This window comes from Pezoporus occidentalis, unplaced genomic scaffold, assembly GCF_034315485.1.
Source record: "Pezoporus occidentalis ecotype Australia unplaced genomic scaffold, CSIRO_AGI_Poc_V1 ctg141, whole genome shotgun sequence".
In the NCBI taxonomy this organism is placed as follows: Eukaryota; Metazoa; Chordata; class Aves; order Psittaciformes; family Psittacidae; genus Pezoporus; species Pezoporus occidentalis.
This window is the reverse complement of record NW_026913220.1, coordinates 1,635,368-1,653,938: the sequence shown is the minus strand read 5'-3', so window position 1 is coordinate 1,653,938 and position 18,571 is coordinate 1,635,368. Positions and strand designations below refer to the sequence as shown.

General features: G+C 39.9%; 1 protein-coding gene across 11 annotated transcripts in view; it reads right to left on the bottom strand.

Moving 5' to 3' along the window:
- The window catches only part of SHC3 (SHC adaptor protein 3), a 90,616-nt gene extending 74,790 nt beyond the window's left edge, over positions 1–15,826 (bottom strand). For 10 of the 11 annotated variants that reach the window (XM_062609844.1, XM_062609846.1, XM_062609845.1 and 7 more), the window contains exons 1-2: positions 15,392–15,825; positions 3,164–3,464 (exon numbers count right to left, since the gene is read on the bottom strand). The gene's annotated coding sequence lies outside the window, so the exon portion shown is untranslated. Of the gene's footprint in view, positions 1–3,163; positions 3,465–15,391 lie in introns of all 11 variants that reach the window. The other variant, XM_062609843.1, reaches the window with a different exon arrangement.
- Positions 15,827–18,571: the final 2,745 nt, after the last annotated feature.

Genomic DNA, 18,571 nt, shown 5'->3' with positions numbered 1-18,571 from the left:
CTAGTTTTGTCATTGAGTGGCATGTCCATTACATCCATTTGCAACACACCTAATTTTAGGCACTTAGTGGAGAGGCTTAAGTTAGAAACCTAGTCATTCTAAACTCTCTCTACAGGCTATGGAAAGAGATAGCGACAGGCGGCTGACTAGATTCTACCACAGCTGAATTACAGTGAATGCCTGCTCAAGTAATTCAGACTGAAGCTACCTGGATATTAGCAGTTCAAATGTTTGAATAACATTTGGAACAAACAAATTCCATCTAATCATTAAACAAGCTGTATACTTCTCTGCCCTAATTCAGATCTTCTCATTAGCTGTTTCTGTGAAAAGCAACTCGGTCGCCTTATAATCATCATTCCTTCTGTAGTTAGAATCTTTTTAAAGAGATAATTTTTCCTCCTTCCGCCTCCTATTTCCCCAGGTGGCAAAAAGCTGTTAAAGTATTCTCTAGGAGGCTAGCACAGAAAAGTCGGGTTTTTTATATATATATATAATTACAGGTAAGTGAGCAGCTTGTCCACCTAACAGCTTAGTATACTTTAAAAATACCCGTAATATCCAAATACTTTGAATGGTATTTAAGGTTTTTGTATTCTCACAGCTGAAACCTCTGCTCTGTCCCACATGCTATTTAGTAAGAGGGAGCCTGGGAAGGTATCGTCACTTACCTATTTTACTCTGAAAAGCAAAATCCCTGACAAAGAACTTGTTGACAGCTACAGTTAAACAATTTACAGGATGTTACAGCAAGTCTTGGAAAATGGTGATAGGAAAAATAAAGGCACTTACTGCCTCTTCCTTGTAAACCATCTACAGTTTAAAAATATGAATGCAGGAAGCTATCTAGTCAGTGTATATAATGTAACAATACATTTCCTGAGCTAAATATAATTGACTAAATAAACGCAAAAACATGGAGTGCAACTGCAAAAAACAGAACCAAGCAAATGTGGAAAAAAAACCCCACAAACCGAACAATCAAAACCAAACAAACAAAACAAAAAACCACAACAACCAAAACCCCACCAAAACAAAACACCCTATCTCCTAGGCCAAAAAACATATTCCTGAAAGTGCAGGTCTACATCTTTTATGGAAAAACATACATGTAAAAATATATATGTATGTTTTAATGAAACCATATATATATATATATATGGAAAATAGATATACATTCCATATATATTATATACACTCACTCTATATTTTTATATACATATATTCCATAAATATAAATATATATATTTTAAAGAGTTATAATTCTATGCAAAACCATATATATATAAGCTATATATATGTTTATGGAAAACACAATGTTTTATGGGAAAATATATATGTATATATAAATTCCAGAGATTGGAACTTACTGCAGATGGATCCTACATTATAAACATTTCAGAAGAGGTACTTATACTTTTCTTACGTGCATTGTGAGAGGGTAACAAATCTTTTGGAGGTGAAATAATGTATAAATGAATAAATTCATGAATAAAACTACATTTTGTGCAAGTATGTAATGGAATGGTATTTCAGTTCTCCCATTAAATCTTTTGCTGCTCACTATTCACTAGGAGGGGATTTTCTTTGTAGAATATCTCAGATAAAGATCAGAAGCAAGCAGATACACAGTTCTCTCCGTTAATTACAGTATTTCTGAGGAGCCAGGTAAGTCTAATGAACCCCATTAATTAACAATGATGCATGAACAGTAGAAGATTACAGTAATCTTTGTGTGCTTCAGAACACTTGTTTTAACCTAGCAAATCAGAGCCTCTAGATTAATTTAAAACCAAACTGGGACCGTGCTACCATTATCTTCCTTCTAATCATCATCACCATTAATATTTCAGTGATACATCTTATGGACAATAAGAAAATAATTTGAAATTTTACAGTCCAAGAAAGTCCCATAGAGCAGGAGACTTCACACAGCGCTAAACCATCCTAGAAGGATACCTGCGATGACTGGAAAGTAGTAAGTGAGTAAATACACATTCTGACCTACAGATTAGATGCTAGGAAGAAGTTCTTCATTGTGATGGTGGTGAGGCACTGGCACAGGTTGTCCAGAGAAGATATGGCTGCCCCATCCCTGGTAGTGCTCAAGGCCAGGTCAGATGGAGTTTTGAGCAACCTTTTCCAGTGGAAGGTGTCCCTGCCCATGGCAGGGGAGTTGGAACTAGATGAGCTTTCAGGTCCCTTCCAACCCAAAACAGTCCATGATTCTATTAACTGAGAAATAAACATATTCTTATTCACCCTTATGATGTGTACGTATTCTTCAGTGCACTGACAGAAATGCATGGAGGACTAGAAGAACACAAGAATTTATTCAAATTACCTATGCAACCTCAAATCATGAATCTTCTTTCAACTCTTGGGCACATGTGCTAATATGTCATGCATGCAGCAAAGCCTGCAGTTAATACTCAGAACAGGGTACAACAGAAGCAAGGAGGTGACCAGAGTATCTGCAGAAACAGAACTAAAGTGGCACTTTTCCTAATCCTAAATGGAGAAGGAGAACTGAATTCAAGGAACCTATTCTGTCCCTGGCAATTATTTGCACTGGGAAAACGCTTTCCAGTTGCTTTACAAATAACAGGACTTAAGCATGTGGTTGCATGTATGATTGCTCTAGAGCAGTCCTGTTTGAATGACTAAAGTGAATTTGCATTCCTCTCCCCCCTGATTTTTGAGCTGCAGGAAGAGGCATCCTACATAATGCTAAATTATAAATGTGGCAGATTGAGATCCAGCAATTGAATGGTAGTGCACAATGGTAGTCACAGCTATAGATCTCATTCAGAGCATCATAAATATGACAGCCAACCATCTCAAAAAACTGTGATCATGCTTAGCAGATGCTAACAACATCCATTTCATTTAGTTTTGCCTTCTGCACGGTGAAAATATTGTAATTTTGTAGGAATTACTGTCAAACTCACAGCTCTAATTACATTCTGCCATTTTAAAGTGCTTGTATATGCATTTAATGCTTCCAAAGATGTCACTGTGAATATCGAAATTCTCTGCTCATTCACAGAAGAGACACAGTATTAACAGCCAATGCAACAGCACCGTAATGTAAAGACAAATCACCATGGAAAGTAAGGTTCAAGCTATAATTTTTCCAAGTTAAAATCTGTGGCATACTTACATAATTACATTTGTAGTGTTGCAAAATACTTGGTTTCCTCCTTTTAATCTGCTTCATGCAGCAGAAAGAATTCTGATGGAGCCAAAATACTTGTTGAAGAACTGCTGATTTTAGACTGAGCTTCAGACTCTTCCCTGATGTTTTATTTTTGTCATCATAAAAGTGGAGCAAACAAAATGATAAAAATAATTTGATCCTCTTACTGTATCACTTCCCCTGTTCTCTGAAGTGTCAGAGTAGAGTACGTTCAGCACTAGGTTACTGGACTGTACAATCCATATTGCAATATATATACCGTAATCTATGGAGAAAAAAAATCATCTTCAGCAAGAACATTCTTATCCTGTGACAAGTTGAAACTGGAGCACACAAAGCATTCCATACTGTTAAAACAGTATGCCTTCAACAAGCATAGTTGTAGCTATAAAAGCTCAATCAGATGACTTTATTAAAAAAAAAGCAACCTATTTAAACATATTTAAAGCCTCACTATCTAGCTCATCTCCTGGAAACACCACAAACCCCACAAGTGATAAAGCACTCTGAAACTGGGCAAAGTGATGTTTTATGGTAATAATTAGAAATATGTGCTTTGGAAAATTTGGGTAAACTGTGGATTTGCTTAAGCATCTCTATCAGTCTTCAGTGGATTAGTGAGGAGAGTTGCTACTACTTAATATCCTTCAGGAAGTTCTTTTCCCTTTCACACTCCACCTGATCTCCAGAAAGGAACTGACTGCATTGACAAACCAACTCTACAAAGATCTTAAATCACCGTATTCCTGATTCCCACATCCAGTCCAAGAGGTCTATTCCAATTTTACTTTTTGAGAAAGTACAATATTAAACATCCTGAAAGTTGATTTTTTTCACTCTTTCAGATATTAGGGCGAGAGCTTAAATAAGGGGATACAGCACCAAATTAAGTAAAGGCTGTCATTAGTTGATACTAATTTATTGTAATTTACCTTGGTTATGTACAGAGCATATAAATGAGAGCACATGTTCAACTAACAGATGATACATTACAGGACTGTTTGCTTTAATTTTTCAACAATCATATAGAGCATTTTTTATAGCAAATTTATTTTAGTATTATTCCATTCCAAAATTCTTCACTCAAATCTTTTTTTCCCCTTGTGGCTCCATCTGCTGATTGGAAAATTGTTACAAGGTACCATGGTAACGCTTGCTATGCTACAAGACATACTGAAGAAAGTTTTCAGACTCCTCAGCATCACTAAGCCACACAAAAATGCACAATAATGTCAGAGTAAGACTCCAGAGATACTATTTTAGGAGATTTCATAGATTTATTATTTATATATATTTTACATAAAAAAAAAAGTAATACACAGGTTGTGGGAAAAGTGTCTGCCCATAATGAAAAGCAATTTGGTATTTTACAGATGCAAAACATTTTGCTGTTTAAAATACACTTCAGTGCTCTCAAAGTATGACCTGGCAATCTTGAAGCCTAAACTTCACTGCTCAGCATGCAACTACTGACATAAATGATTAACGCCATTAAAAGCCAAGTAATAAGCATAAGGATTAGCTTTGAGGGACAACAGGTTAATCTCTTCTCCAGCCACTAGAAGATTCTTTTACAAGAAAATTCAGAGCATATACTAATTTTATCTTTATGAAAGTCTGCATCAGTCACCAAAGATAGATACACTACCTACAAAGCTATTCTAAACTTAAACTGCTCTTGTGTGCTCAAAATCAAGCTAGCTCTAGTTTCACTGGGGGCTCCCTTCAATCAGCATAGAGCTTAGCTGATAGAAAGCAGAAGAAAAGAGAGCATGATCAAGCTACAGCATTCATTCCGTGCAACCATCTATCTCACAAAAAAAAAACAAAACACACATCTAGATCCACACTGTGCTCGAGCAGTTCTGCCAACTGGAACCCATGGAGAAAGAACTCCATTTCCTGCTTTCAAGCTGGATAACAAGTCAGAGTTTACCCTTTACTATTTAATATTTTTTTTTCTGTTGCAAACCCACCCAACATACGATAGCAATAATGGTTCAGTGTCATCTGAATTTTTCCAGAGGATGGTGACTCAGATACGTTTTGCCATTATGCATGCATACAAAATGGGAGACCTGAAAATGCAAGGTCTTTGAAATCCATTTCTTCTGACATGAAATGAAATGTTTTCTATCTGTCAAGGCCCAAACTCTAAGTAGAATAGAGTCTACCCAGAGCATGTGTTTTTTGTAAGCAGTTCTGTAATGCTGAACCAAAAAAACCTGTGACTTAATGTCAGGCAACAATTAGTTTACCTGGTACCTGGAAATACACCCTCCTTACTCAGAGTTTTGTTTCTTGTACTTTTTCAGAACAGATTTTTAAGTCAAAAATCCAAGTACATTCTCAAAGTTCAATGTATTTTATGGCTTTTTTAAACATTACTGTTCTAAATTTATATCTTTATCATGCAGCAGTTGCAAACCAAGAGCAGTGTATTTATCCCATTTCTTTCTAAAGACAGCTGTATGATTTGATACTAAAGCTTTATTGGAGAAAACTAGCTATGGTCTTAACATAGAACACTCTGTCATGCAAGTTACCTAAGGAGGAGGTTGAAAGATGACTTTCTAACGCTGTTTGGATGAGCACTGCAACTTTGTCTCGCAGGTTACACTTCAGTAAAGACACGCCTGCAAGCCTTTTCCACCAGCCACTGCTGTTTCCCAGAAAATAAAAGTTGTGCCACATTTGGCCAGTCCTTGGTCTGTGCAGTATAGGGGATGGAGAGCTCAGGATGCATTCTGGCAGGCACCTCCCACAGGCATAGACCTATGTACAGTGCCACAGAGCATTTCATTAATATGAATTAAGCTTACACATGTTCTCTCCTCTGCCTACTGCACTGCAGTGGTTACTTTATCAAATACCCTATTATAAAATACCCTATATGTAAAGAAAAGAATTAACAGTATTCTCACATTGCAAAGAATTAAGCTACTGCTTTTCATACCTTTTACTGTATCACCTAAGATTAAAATCAGCATGGCCAGCAGTAAGTTTAGGGAACTTCATAATAAAAAAAATTAAGAGACAAAATCCTGCTAGCTCTCTCTGTAAGGTGGCACATAGTATTGATGGGGTTTGAATTTATAGTAAAAGTCAAAAAAGCAGGTATTACAGACATGAAAGTTTTTAAGATACAGCTGAAAAATTTTAGTGCCAGGAAAAGCAAGGACCATCAGCTCCCTAAAGGAAAACTGTGAGGATGGAGGCACAGACCCAGAAGTAGAGTGCAAGCTGGATCGTTTATTGAAAAGATTACACAATATTTATATGCTTCTAAGCAATTAGCAAAGCACATCTGTGTTTGCCTTGCGGTTACATCAGGTGAAAGGTCTATCTGATTTTCTTATCGACATCCTCTTTCCAGTTCTGACATCCTTGTTCCTTGCCAGTTCCAACATCTTCCAAGTACCAGTCAGGGACAGGTCACTCTTAATTGCCTACTACAGTTTCTCCTTCCCATGGTCACTCTTAATTGCCAGCTTTGATACATTCCAACCCCCACAATTCCCCCTTCTTGTTTTTGCAATGCAGTATACACGTCTTTCAAAAGCTTGGGATAACATTCGCTGCATACATTGTATTAAGCAAGGTAGAATGCATACAATGGCAAAGAAAGCAAGCAAAATGATCACTCCTCCCTCAACCAAAGTTAATAGCCACCCAGTTATGCCCCAATCAGAGAAGAGTGATGATAACCAATCTTTATCATCCTCCCTTAACTTCATTACACTGTCTTTTAATTTATGGATGCTTTCATGTATGGATTCTGAATGGTCTGACAAATTCATACAACACATTCCTTCCAAAATTTCACACCCATGTCCATGTGCTAAGAGGAGAAAATGGATTGCTGCTCTATTTTGCAAAGTCGCATGTCTTATAGAGTCAACATCAGTGAGCAACGCAGAGAGAGTGGATGCTGTAACATTAGTTTGTTTACCAAGCCAACATCCTAACTTATTCAAGTTGCCAAAGCTTGAGTGCTAGCTACTCCGGGAGCTAAAAATGAAGCAGCTATTGTTTCACCTGGGTTCCAGAAATTTACTTTGTCATCGCAGCTCGGTTGAAAAGTGTGCTTTGACCTTTGAGAACGCAATCCTCGCTTATTTATTATCATAGTGTTAGTAGGGATAAACATGCCTAAGGTCCCTACTGCACACGGGCCATCCTTTATATGGGACAGCACCCTTTGCCAGCCCTGATCTTGTGGCAACTGAGGCAGGGACTCTGTTTCCGACTACAAACAAAATCCCTTATTGAGTGAGCTTACAGGTTTTTATAGTATTCTGCTTAGCGGTTAGTTCTTTCGGTACTCTTCCATCACAAAACAATTTTATTGATCACGCACTCTTTCAGCCAATCACATTACTGTCCACACACCTTTGCTTGAGTAATTATTTCTAAACATAGCTCTCTGCTATCACTACTCATTACAATCTCACTTCCACTTCCCCTTGACTACATATTCTTTATCTTGTCTTAAGCATCCTCCTGTTTCCAAATTTACAGTCCTTAGAAATTATCTTGATGCTTTTTCTTCGGTTCCACCCAATGTTCTTTCTCCAGTTCTTCCCGACTTGTCCCGTTCAGTTCTCCCAAGGTTTGTGGCTGATAAGAGTCCAGCTGTCCAGGCTCTCGTCCAGGTCTGCTAGCGCAGCTTCTTGTGCAGCATTCCCCCCATCTCCCCCTTCTTTATAAACTAACAAAACATCGTTAATAGATTTAGTGAACAAACGATTTATACAAGCAATTAAACAAGGAAGTTTGATTAAAATACACAGAGATTTTTACACAGGTTAATGCGATGTTAATAATGTTTTTCAAGCATGCACTGATGCCCTATTCTGACAGCAAACTTTCTAGCCAATTCCAGCTACTCTCCACTCACAACATCTGAACTCCATCCTTTAGGTTTTGAATTGCGTCATGGACAGACTCAGAATGATTAGGCAGGTTCACGTAACACATTCTATCAAAGTCTTTACAACCGTGTCCTTGAGCTAATAGCAAAAAAATCTATGGCAGCTCTATTTTGAAGGGTAGCGTGTTTGACTGAATCGTGCTCTGTTAAGAGACCATTGCTGTGGGTGAAAGACCTGCGGGGCAGAGGCTGGGTTTCTTCCCGCTTCTCACCGGGAGGAGTGGACCGCGCTCCGCCCCGCAGCGCGCATCTTGGCGGGCGCAGCGCGTACCCGCTCCTGCCGGAGCACACAGCGGCGAGGGGCGGGCGAGTATCACAGCCCTCTGCCCGCGGGCAGGCAATGGGGGGAGCCCGCCGGAGCCTGCTGCTGCCGCCGCCGGGCGAGTGAGCGAGATCGCGGCGACGGGGAGGTGGAGGCGGCGCGCCCGTGCTCCGCAGCTCCTTGTCCCGCCGCTGCCACCAGGCGCAGCTCCTCTGCCGGAGGGGAGCCCCCGCCGCAGCCTCCACCCGGCTCCTTCCGGAGCGCCGTTTTCCTCCCCGCCGTCCAGCCCGCGGTTCGCCTTGCGACGGATGGGATGTGGAGCACTCAGGTTGTGGGGCAGGTTCACAGCACCTTGATTTTCCGCTTCTTTTTTAATGTTTCTCCACCTGTCATGCGGGTCAGGGCGGTAGAGGTGGGGTTCTCTGTCAGGGTCGATTGGTCCGGGATCAAAAGGGTCATCTTTGCCTGGCTCATTTGCTGTTGCAGCCTGCCGGCGGACATCTTCCCACAGATCGATAAGCGCGGGAGGGTGTGTGAGCACCGGCAACGCTTGTGTCTCATGACAGCCAATGGCAGGATCAGGCAGGAATAGATCTGGCTCAGTTTCAGGGTCTGCAGGCCCCGGGTCGAGAGAATCCGGAGTGTTCTCATAGACTGAGTGCCATATGGCCAGCAATTTGGGTGCTGCTGTATCATCTCTTGTGGCTGTGTCCCAAAGGTAGATCCCAGTCTTGTCCCCTATTCACTTCTGATAAATATTAGTTGATGTCGCCTCTGGGGAATGGGCTGAGGCCCATATTCATAAGTCTTTCAGTTTACCTTCACTTACAGTAACCCCCTTCTTCACTAGGAATTTTACTAGTACTCTGTACACCGATTTGTGCTCGGGGGATATTGAGTTTCCCATGTTCCCATTCCCAGCCGCTTACCTCAGTCAAAGCTATCGGTTAATTGCTGCAGCCTTTCGGAGTTCGGCTGGGCTCCTCACCGGTAGCCAAGTCACGGCTCTGTCTTGTCCCTCTTCGGGCGCCATTTGTGAGGATGGAGGCACAGACCCAGAGGTAGAGTGCAAGCTGCATCGTTTATTGAAAAGATTACATGATATTTATATGCTTCCAAGCAATTAGCAAAGCACATCTGTGTTTGCCTTGTGGTTACATCAGGTGAAAGGTCTATCTGATTTTCTTATTGACATCCTCTTTCCAGTTCCGCCGTCCTTGTTCCTTGCCAGTTCCAACATCTTCCAAGTACCAGTCAGGGACAGGTCACTCTTAATTGCCAGCTTTGCTACATTCCAACCCCCACAGAAAACGCCACTGGGAGCCCAGTATGACAACACAGGTAGCAGCTCAAGAGTCCCTGACTGGCCACAGACATACCTGTGACACAGCTGGGACTGTAGCCTCGTCCAGACCCAGCTGCAAGCAGCTCCTGCATGCAGACGTCAGCCCTGGCATGGCCCTCCCATAGCGCTAGGAGCCATGTGGGAAGGGACCGCCCTCAGCTGCACTGACTCAGTGCTGGCTCTGGTCCTTGCAGCAAACTCCACCCAGAGAGGGAGCATGCTCCCAGAGCACTTATCCTGAGCTAAAAGTTATCAGAAGATACAACAGTTAACAGAATGTAACAGTGTCTGCCACCAGTCCACATTTCGAACCTCTGATGCAAAGACTATGCCCCAAAATAAAAGTAAAAAAAAACCCAATATTTCCAAAAAGGTAGCCCCAAGACCTAATACTGACCTTTCGTGCCTCTCTTGCAGTGATGACAGGTTACCATGGGAGGAACAGCAAGATGCAAGCCATCAGAAGCTTTAAGTCTGATGTGTTCCAGCCTAAAAAAAAAAAGCCTCATAATATTTATATAACTTTCAACAGTGGAATAAAAACTATCTGGTAATTATTACGGAACAGAACATTTGCTAATATTCTACCATTCACCTACTCCTTAGTCCAAAATCTGTTTAGATAACTAAAGACTTTTCACTATTTTTTAGAGGACCCTCAACCAAGTCCCTAAGAATGATTAACAGGTAGGAAGGGAAAATCCCATTTTTAGCACATCTGCAAGCTGGCAAAACAGGACCTGGCTCAGTATCCATGACAACACTGCTGATGTGCTGCTAAAAACAAGGAGAAGCATTAAGTTTTAATATCTGTAAAAACAACTGAATCAGTTTACCTCTGCATCTTCTCTATTGGCTGAACTTTTAATTTTTTTTAAAGGTAGGTCTGGATACACACATTTGTAATGATGCAAGATTCCAGTATGGCCAAGCAACTTCGGTCAAGGATATCTCTAAGATAACTGAAAAAAGTTCTCATATGTTCATCTAACTGGAATTGTTTAGGAGAGAGGAAATCCCTTTCATTAGGTAACGGGATACAGCTGGAAAGACAAGGTTTGAAACGAAGCGTATTTACAACATACACTAGTTTTAAAAGTGAAGTCATCCGAAGAAGTTCTTTTTTGAATCAGATTTGCAACACAGCCCACGAACAGCAAGAGGGGGGCAAATGCACTGCAGAGGTGCGTCTGGTAGATGTTTTTACTTTAGGTGGTAGGAAGGATGGACTCTGACAAAATTTATTTCCATGTAGAATCTTCTTTCCAACTACATGTAATTGTGAATTTTTTTTCTGTATGGATACTGCATGGTAATGTATAATGGAGAATTTAATTGATGGATATTTTTCTGTAGATGAATGATTAGAAAACAAATTGTCAGGATGATGTGGGTTAAAACACTAAGAAACTAAAAATATGTATATTTAATTCTGAACCCTAAAAGAGGTTTACCTGCCAAGACAATTCCAAGGTATGTGTATCCCTTGCAACAGGGGATGACTGTTCCAGCACCTAAAATAAAGAAAGAAGGGAGTCACCCAGAACAGGGAAAGTTGAGACATATAAGCAGCGATAAAAAAAGCATTAGCTTACAAAATTCAAAATCATGGAAAAGAACTCAAATGGCTATTCAGTGCAAGGGAAATATTTGGAAATAAGCAGAACTGAAAATGACCACTGCAGGACAACAAATCAGATGAGTTTCCATGAAGTACAACCAACATACTTAGTGAAGTTCTGGGACAATTCATACCCACAGGAACAGAAAGAATGACCAGTAAAATCACACCAGGAACAGTGTATTTTGTTCAGCACATGTTTATCCCACAGAACAGTGGTAAATAGGGCTATAAACTCAAGCAAGATGGTACTGAACATAAACCATCTAGCTGTATTTATCAGGAAAATTATGATAATCTACATAGCCAAGCAAGACTTTATATATATATGGAGAAAAAAAAAAAAAGGCTTAGGAAAATACAAAACTATCAGAATATTTCAGCAGAATTCATTGTTGCCAAAGTTTCTGAAAACTAAGTTCTGTTTAACTGCAATGAAAGAGACTTGATTCAGAATGCCAGAAGAAACTGACACCAATTATATGCGTGGCACTTGATCCCAGCTCTACAAAGCTCTCCAAAAAGGCTACAGCCCTGGGCCTGACTCACTGCTGAGGCTTTGCTGTCACCTGCAGAAAAGAGGAGGGAGGGAAAAGTCTGCCAGATGTGCGGGTGGCTCCTCAAAATGGGGAAACACAGCTGCCTGGCAGGATGGCTTTTTAGATTTTTATGGTAAGGGGGTGAGAACTCTGGTATTTTATGTTTATTCTATGACATTTAGATCCTCCTGTCTTTCAAACCTTTGTAAATTTTCCCACACCACGACACAAATATTAACAAGAAGTGTTACTGTTTGAGAAGACATGTAAGTGCTCTCTTCCCATTATCTGCAAACATTCTGCTAACATCCGGTCTTCTTCAAATGATTAGCACACCAGTTAACACAATCTTAGCCAATAACTGGCAACTACTGCCTTTCAAAGACCAGCTTGTCATTTAATATGAAATCAGCGAGCCCTCCAGTGGCTATTTTAAACCTTACATTGTTACAATACCGTAAGAAAAACTATTTATATATAAGTGGTTTGCATAGGTTCAATTTAAATTCAGTCATCTACTACGTTAAACATCATTTTGTAGCAAACTATTTAAAGACTTTATAATACATGCAAATAGATGTGTTTTCAGTTTACATACATTTGTTTTCACTGCTGTGTATGTACACAATTTACAAGTGACTCATGTTAAACATTTGAATAACATCACAAAAATCAGCGAGGAATATTTATATAAAAGGAAGGAGAAGAAAAAAGAGCCTATGCATTCAGCTCGAATTCAAAATCCTAGCCTAGAATCCTGTAGTATAGAAATGCTACCTCTGGACACTACAAACATTTGGAACAATTAATAATTCATTCACATGCTCTTACAATACAAAACACAGCATGCAGCAGATTTAACATAAACCAAATATGCTTGTTTCACATAACAGTTCTCATGAAAGAACTTCTTCAGCCATGGAACTCCTTCCAAAAAGATACTGTGGAGACAAAAGGTTTGGTCCAAAGATAACTGGAAAATTTATGAAACAGAAATCCACCTGTACCTGTTATTTGTAAAGAAATTCCTCATCGGTAATTCCTAGAGTCTAGAGTAATCTGGGAATGTATCATCACATACTTCTTTGACTCTGCACTCTTTGACTACAGAAGGCATCCATTATAGAAAGCTGCAGGGGGATGTTAGCCTAAAAGGACCTTTTGTCAGGTCTGGACTTACATTTTTAAGTTTAAATAAAACCTTTACTCAAAACTATTTAAGCAGGTGTCAAACAAAAATCCAGTAATCAAAGATTCCACTACAGGTATCTTGCCACTGGTCCACTCTGAATACTGACGTGTTGCACAGCCTACAGGAAAAATTTGAGCAAGATTGTGCCTCATTTGACAGCATCTTCTCGAGCTTGACTCTCCAGTCATTATACAGTATGATCCTGAATTTGTTATACCAGCATCAGTTGCTATGGAAATCATTGTTTGCTAAATTATCATTATTGATTCTGTTTAACATGCTAATACTTCAGTGTGGCTCCTTTTCAGATCTGAGCTGTAATCTTTAGACAAGGTTCTGAACACTCCACAGGAAAATCCATAGAAAGAGCTAGAGAGAATGAAATCTCAACGAAACGACACAGATCAACACTAGCCTCCAAGATCTGCAAGGATCTGAATGGACTGCGAATACTCCATATCTCTACACCCACCTTGCAAGGTGGGCTTTTCTAGACTTGGGAGTAATTTATTCAAGAACACCTTCAAAATGCAGTTCTTAAACCAGCACAGGTACTGGAAGAAGCATACATCATACCTGGCTCTATTTCTCAAGTCAGTTTATCCTCTCTCAGATGGAAATCCTCAGTAATTCAGATGGAGTATTTTCAACACACCAGCTTATTTACATAGAGTTAAACCATGTATACATTGCATCACTTTTTTAGTTTCTCCATGACCTCGTTCACATTTTTGTGTGAACTGAGAAACAAACCAGAAATAACCTACTGTTTTCATTAACTCAGGGGAGGTTAGTTAGCACACAAACAACTCAATGCTTATGAAAATATTTTTCAAATTGAGTAAGGTAATAAATTTAAGTATCTAAACTGAGGTAAACTGATTCTGAAGATAAAGCCTGCAAAGACAAATAATATTATGCATATGAGTAGCCTAAGCCTGTAGGATCAGTGCTTTGACAATTATTTGTGTTGTGAAATGCTAGGCAAATACCACACAAAGCTGGAAATAAAATCACAGTCAAATAAAGATTACTGAATATCAGAACTAAGTGAGACTGATTTTCTGCTGACTCGTGGCTTGTGAATGATCGTTTTTACTGTCCCAGAAGGCATGTGCACCAAAGGCTGAAATGTATTTACCACTGAGGCATTTATATTAAGTCTCCTTTCCAATCCAGATTCTTTGGTGTCTACTAAAATGTGAGTTTACCTGTTGTGTTGTCCCCCATCAGAATGTTTCTGCTTTATTTGGCCACCTGTTGTTACGAAACTTGCAAGAGTAATATTTACCAACATTTCTGTTAAGTTTGACCAAACCTGCCAATAGGTTCAAAAGCTAATGGAAGATCAAAAACTGACAGAAAGTACAACTGTTTGAGCCTTCCTTCCATAGGAAACATTAAAAACATAAAAACACAGGTATCAGTTCATCAATGTATTTTATGAATGTGATTCACACTGAAAACAGAACCACTCTGTAAGTACATTTAACCTGAATTTTCCAAATATCTCACAAACTTGAACAGAAAAAGCAGCAGACAGTTATAATCAGGAACTGCTATGCACATCACAGATGGGAAACTTATCTTCCCCTTCTGACAAAAAGCACAGAAAATATTTTATCCACCATAACTTACATCCTGAATTCTGGACGTGCAATAGTAAGGTATATACAGGCCTTTCATTATAACACATTTTTATTTATCATAGCCCACATAACTCTGCAGATGGCCTTGGTTACAAGTAACAGGTTACACAATGAATTTAAATCTGCTCCTCTCTATAGAAACACAAAATCATTCAAAAACCCCATGTTAAAAATCATGCTGACCATCTTTAGTCCTGAAGAGGCTCTATGCTGACTCAGATTACTGCCGCGCAAAACTGTGTCTGCATAACACCTACAGAAGACAGATAAGCTCAAGAATATTCTCTTCATGCTTTTGCCATTTTTATGTTGTGTTTAGCAGCAAAAACTGGACAGGGTTTCGAGCAGGAGCATTCTTTCCAGTCAAGCAGCTCATGTGTTTCTCCTAACACACCTATGCCCCTGAGGCCATGCAGGACCTCATCAATCTGTAATATGGCATATTTCTTCGATATATACTTTCGTAGAATCATAGAACCACGGAAATCCAACCCAAAGGGTTGGAAGGGACCTGCAAAGGTCACTTAGTCCAACCTCCTTGCAATGAGCAGGGAACACACACCTTCAACACAGAAGTATGAGTGTATGGTAAGAACTAATCAGCAGCTCTTCTCTTTAATTAATGTATTTGTGGTTTGATTCACCTCTGACCTGGTTCAGACACTTCAGAGTTAGGATCTGGATCCACCACCTAATGATCCTAATTCCAGAAACTAACTTATTTGAATATGAAGATGTACCACAAGTCAAATTAAAAGATCATTCTTGAGCACCGGAAAAAAAAATAAAAATAAAAAAAAAAAAACAAAACTGTTCTACAGTTTAGAGCTGGCAAAAGTTCCAATGCAAAGACATAAATGACTCAACCACAGAAAACAGGCCTGAAAGAAATCACTGCTTAGAGACAGAATAAGTTGAATCTAAAATATTCCTGCAGCATTTTTTTTTTTTTTTTAATGTTTTAGATAACTAAACTGGGTACTGGTAGGAAATGTTTCCTAAGGTTTTGTCGCAGTTTAAACCCAGGCGGTAACTCAGAACCATGCAGTCACTCACCCACCCTGACTTTCCTCTCCCAGGTGGAATGGGGACAAGAATCAGAAGAATGTAAAACCCATAGGCTGAGATAAGAACAGTTTAATAAGTAAAGTACAATATAAAACTACTGCAACTTCTACTAATAATAATGAGAAGGGAAATAACAAGACAAAATAATATAAAAGGGAAAATAAATTTAAAAAATAAACACACAATAAACACCAGTGATGCACAATACAATTGCTCACCACCACCATCTGACCGATACCCAGCCTGACCCAAGCAGCGATCTGCCCCTCTGGGTAACTCCCCCCCCAGTTTGTCTGCTAGGCATGACATGCTGTGGTATGGAATACCCCTTTTGCTACTTTGGGTCAGGTGTCTCTGCTTCTTCCTGGCTTCCCATGCCCCTCCTCACTGGCAGAGCACTGAAGACTGAAAAGTCATTGACAGGGTAAGCATTACTTAGCAACAACTGGAACATCAGTCTGTTATCAGCATTGTCTCAGACTAAGGCACTGCAGTGCACCATCTACTAGGAAGAAAATTAACCCTATCCCAGCCAAAACCAGAACACTTCTAGCCCAAAGCTGCCTTGACAATGTGCATTTTTATTCTCTGCACAATGGATACAAAACAGTTTATTCCCTTCTTTGCAGTGTGACTGTCATAGCCTTTGTGTGTAACAACATGCCAAAGAAAACGCTGAAGAACCCTGTTTCACACCGTATCACAGTGTGGCTAAGGTTGGAAGGGACCTCTGCAGGTCATTTGATCTGACATCCCTGCTGAGGCAGTGCCACCAAGGGCCCACTGCCTAGGACCATGTCTAGAAGGCTTCAGCAGATCTCCAAAGATGGAGTCCAGCAGCTCTGGGTAACCTGTGCCAGTATCCCACCACCTCACAGTAAAAAGTGTTTCCTGATATTCAAGGGGGACATCTCATGTTTCAGTTAGCGCTCACTGCGTCTGGTCCTGTCACTAGGAACCACTGGAAAGAAGCTGGCTCTGTCTTCTTTACACCCTCCCTTCAAAATAAGTTTTTACACATGTTGATAAGGTCCCCCCCCAGTGTCCTTGTTATCACTATTTAACAAGCTTACCACTCAGCAAGATTATTACTTTATTTTAGTAATTTTAGAAATGATATCCCTAACATTACAGTTTTTATTTTAGGAAAAAGATACCAAATTAATAGTAGATCTTCATAGATTCCTGGTACTGTTGCATTATTCTTCATTCACCAGTGCTTTTAAGTCTTGCCAGGGAAAAGAATTCATGAAAAAAGAAGTTGAAACGGCACTCCAATACCAAATAAGATCTCATAACCCTGGCTTACTAAAGCTAGTATGCTAGTTTTGTTAGCTTTATGTCCGGGTTTTGCAGTCCTGTCAACTGCCTGACAAATACAGCTACTCAATCCTGAGGATCAAGGATTTTCAAAACAATTTGATAGGTCACATAGTAAACTGGGCAAGTATCTGCCTAAAACACCTTCTAATCATCTTCAAAATTATTATTTGATACATACTGATGCAAAGGGTGAACAAACGTACAGGGGCGTTAGGGTTGAGCCACTCGCTTAACAATGTTACTGCTTGCTCATGCTTATTGTACATGGTATTTGCAATGTACAAGGGGACAGGTCAAACTGCTTACTTAACAACGTTACTGCTTGCTCATGCTTATACTTGCAATGCACAACAGATAGATCAGGACGCTTGCTTAACAACATCACTGCTCACTCATGATTATGCTAGGACAAGATATAAGGACATAGCTACTGTCAAGAAGCAGAGTCCGTGTCCCGATTCCCGTCCTCTGGACACCTAGGCCGGCTGAAATTGGCTCTGCAGTTTGAACAAAGACCAAGCCTCCAGGGAGCATGCGTAACGACCAGAGGTGAAAAGTTCAGGCGCGAGGAAAACTCATTTACTTCATCTTGAGACCCTCGCTCACGACCACTAGGAGGCATTGCATAGGCACAAAGGACTCCTTAGCTCATTACAACACGAAGCTGGAATAGGACATGAATACGTATAGGCGTCTTGTACAACCTCATGCATATGTGTAACTTTAGAGGATAAAGGTAAAGGGGAAACAACGCTGAGGGGCACATGCTTTTGGAGGAGCCATCCCCTATGTGCCTCAGCACTGAATAAAGCATACCTACTTTACAACTTTAATGAGTTGTGGAGTCTATCCGTGCATCAATGTAAGTATTTGCAATAGAAGGAAAAGTTGCTTTACAGAGACTCCAGGCTTTTACTTTCTTAGTGAACTCAAAAGAGGCTTATACATGGGTTTTCATAAAGGTCAATTTTCTCTAATGTTCACTATGCACGAGATACACTAAAAGGTTATAAACAAAGCACAGAGATGAAACAGTCTCCATATACAGCAGAACCCCTTCATCATGATCTTTTTTTCCACTATTAAACACCATCTGTAACAGAAATTGTGCACTTTCTGCCTGAAGTGCTCAAAAGTAAGCTGTGCTCCCTGAAGCAAATTATAAGCCAACAAATATACTCTGTTTTGAATAATCCAACCCATATCTTAGAAAAAATACCACTGCTGGATTATGACAAGGACGCCTTTTAATGGCTACAAGGCGTAAGCCTGGTTTAAACTTTAGCATTTAAAACATAAAGCTGCAGCACCAGTAAACCACCACGAAGAACAGTGATCCCTGCCAATACATGTTGGTGCTCGTGTCTCACATGACTTCAATTACTCTTTTCTTCCCCATCAGAAGTTTTCAGGCAGATGCATTACAAGATCACACACAAG